Source organism: Tiliqua scincoides, chromosome 4, assembly GCF_035046505.1.
Source record: "Tiliqua scincoides isolate rTilSci1 chromosome 4, rTilSci1.hap2, whole genome shotgun sequence".
Taxonomy (NCBI): Eukaryota; Metazoa; Chordata; class Lepidosauria; order Squamata; family Scincidae; genus Tiliqua; species Tiliqua scincoides.
This window is the reverse complement of record NC_089824.1, coordinates 183,133,276-183,136,708: the sequence shown is the minus strand read 5'-3', so window position 1 is coordinate 183,136,708 and position 3,433 is coordinate 183,133,276. Positions and strand designations below refer to the sequence as shown.

At 45.7% G+C, this 3,433-nt stretch overlaps 1 pseudogene; it reads left to right on the top strand.

The window, feature by feature from the left end:
• The first annotated feature begins 1,951 nt into the window (after positions 1–1,951).
• LOC136649865 (5S ribosomal RNA) lies at positions 1,952–2,070 on the top strand (annotated as a pseudogene).
• Positions 2,071–3,433: the final 1,363 nt, after the last annotated feature.

The window sequence follows — 3,433 nt, the reverse complement described above, 5'->3', positions numbered from 1 at the left end:
CAGGGCCTTTCTTGGTCTTTATTCAAGGAGGTTTACATAGACAGGCTTTATTAAATCCCTTATTAAATAAGGATTTTTACAATTTCAAAGAAGGTTCTTTCTTTCAAGAACGACTACATTCAAGGTGTTTCATTCCGATCTGGCTTCACATTCTGGCCTCCATCCTCCCACGCTCAGAGAAGATGGAATTACTCGGCTTCAGCTTGTCAGCTGCTCCAAGGTCGCACGGTGCCGGTGGCCTCGAACTGGCGACCTTGTGGATGTTATCTTCAGGCAGACGGAGGCTCTACCCCCTAGACCAGACCTCCTGTCCATAAATTCTAGTAGCAGTGGGCATGGCAACACATCATTGCCCCCCCCCACTGGTTTTTTGACTAATAACTTTTGATAGAATAGAGATATTTCAACATGGTTTGCTTAATTGCAAATTACGCATTAAATAATATATAACATGATGGTATTATTCCTAAAGATCACATTTTTCACAATTTTGGCCAATAGTGGTATCACCCCCCCCCGGTGCAGCCCACACTCCCCGTACCCCCGTAATGATGCCACTGCAACCATGAATGATCTTGGTCCAATCACTCTCTCTCTCAGCCCTACCAACTTCACAGGGCTGGAGGCATAAAGGGGAAGGAATCATGTACACCACTCTGACCTTTTCGCTGGGCAAAAAATGTAATACATAGATATTCATCACCATACTCCATTCTCTTGTACTTTACACAATGGATCCTTTTGGAAGTGCTGCACTGAAGATGACGAGGCTTAAGAAGTCATATATCTGTATGTCTAGTTGCTCCTGCTTGCAAAATGCAAGGAAGTCAGCAAGAGATCTTGGCATGGGATGGAGAAGGGGGGAATGATTGCATGTTCAGAAGATTCAGAATTCAGATTCAGAATGCCCGAGCCTATTCTAATACAATCCTTTCAATAACTGTTAAAATTCAATTCATGCAAAGATTGCTAGATCTTCCCTTTAGTTATTTAAAGCATTAGCTGATGTCAGTAGTTCAAAAGACCTAATATTTATCACACAATTGTCCATTAAGTTCTGACAGAACAATTATCAACATATTACAGCTGGAGCCCAGAGGAATTGAACATTTTCACCCAAGTCACACTGTTTGGCATAATACTTAACAACTTAACCAATGGACCACACCTCTTACCTTCCTTTCTCTCCTTGTAGTAGGAGAAGCAAACCACTTGCAGTAGGTGTTGGGGTGGGTGGAGATTCTATATTTTGCATTTGCAACTTAGAGTTGATTTGGATTCACAGTGGCATGTTGGAACTGCACTGGTTATAACCTCTCATTGCTCTTGAAGGACCTCAGCAGCAATATGGAAAGTCTGTCAGGGAAAGGCTAAGTACTGATCAGTGTTAATGGAGCACTTAGCTGAATTCAAAGACCATCTAAAAATCAAGGAGAGCATCTTCTCTCAAGGAGTCAAAAATGTTTTTCCTTCTCACTGTAGTCTTAACCCAGGTGATCCCTCTGCTGAGTTCTCAGAGATACCTAATAGGGGAAAAAAAATTCATGCTGAGTGGGAAACTGTAGATGTCATTTTGCCCTTTCTTGAAAACTGAGGTCTGTAATGGAGCAGGACCTCTGTGTGTTTAATTTATTACTAGGACTATTGTCTCACTAAGGTGCAAATTAGGTTAGAGACCTGTTAATGGACAAGAGGACTGTGAAATGAGCAGAGAAAGGCAAGTAATATAAGGATCATCAAGCATCATCATGATATGCCCTGGACTCAAATCCCCAGGCAGCCACAAAGCTCCCTGGGTGATCTTTGGTCAGTGACTGCTTCTCAGCCTAACCTACTTAAAGGAGTCTTAAAGAATAAAGGGAGCAGGATAAAGGAGGAGGAGCACTTTGAAAAAAGGGTAGGATAAAAATCAGACAGATTTTACATGACTGTTCCAGTCTGGTGATTCCTGTTTTGTTTTTACTTTGCCCTGCACATGCCTGATCTCGTCTGATCTCGGAAGCTAAGCAGGGTCAGGCCTGGTTAGTACTTGGATGGGAGACCGCCTGGGAATACTGGGTGCTGTAGGCTTATACCATAGTCTTTCGAGACTGAAGGCTGCCATCCACTCCTGTTGAAAATGGTTCATTGAACATAGGAAAAATAGGGCACATGAAGTCAGAGCCCTCTTAGAAACGTAAGACACTGTCTTATGTAGAGTCAGACCATGCAAGGCATGTGCTCTACCACTGAGCAGAAGGCAGTGAGTAATTATTGTCCCAACCCCACCACCACTGTGTCAGTGCTAATTTGCAGTATCTCCATTGTTTACAGCCACTTCTAAAGCGAATCCCCTGTTCACCTTCCTCATCCAGACACATTGTGCATTTGCCTGGGAACTAAAAGGAGTCCAACTGCAAAATTAACTCTGCTGTTCATAAAGTACAAGTGACTGAGTGCTTTTACATTTTGGAATTATCTTGCCATTGATTCTCCCAATTGCCCAATTACAAGCAGGGAGATCGGAGTTTGTATGGCCTGGCCGGAACACGCGAGCCCCTTCCCCTGTGAGGGGATTGGTGGAGGGCTGTGGCTGGGGGGAGCAGAGGTATTTTAAGGACACAGCAACAGCCCCCTTCCTTCTTTACTTGTGGGCATCGAGCGGACACCCACCCACCCACCCGCTATGCAGTCTGAGTTTTACTGGTCGCCGTTTGGGGCTGGGTAGGAAATTTTTGCTGCTGGTCAAGACTGGACAACAACAGGCAGTTTTTTCACCTACCCCAGACTGCCATGGGTACGGGGCTGCACCCCTATAAATATAATCGGTCACTTTATGTTGGCAGGTGGTGCGGTTGAGACGTGCTTGGGACTTTGGAGTGCACCTTCAGACTGCATAGGCAGGGCAGAACCCAACAGCAGTCCTCAGGGGCTCAGCGGCTCAGCGGCATGAGAACATTGACTGGGGCCCTGGTCGGGACCACAGGGGTCCTCCTCAGAGGCTCAAGGCGGCACAGCCCGCGGTCCGGCTGCCTTCCCCTTATGGGACAGACCTGGATGAGCTGCGTTGCCCAAGAATGGGGCAAAGCTTGGAGTTGGGTGCACATCCAGCCTGGAGGTCAGATTTGATTCTGGGGCGCCCAGTTGTCCCGCCTCCGCACCACAAAGGGGTTTTCGCTGCCCCAGCAGCTGCAGGTCTCAGCCTCTTTTCTTCTATTAAAATGCTAATAAAGTGGCCCTTTCTCCCATGTGTGTTCATTGGACAGTACCCAGACAATCTAATAATGTTTGGTCAGCTGGAAGGGGCATTTTTACAAAGCAGCTTATCCAACAGCACTTTCAGGTCCGGTGGTCTATACAAATACGTTGGTGAAGGAAAACGCAATGCAAATTGAATAGTCTTTGTTGACCATTCATGATAGAAAAGATTACGCAATTAGCAGATATAATCATA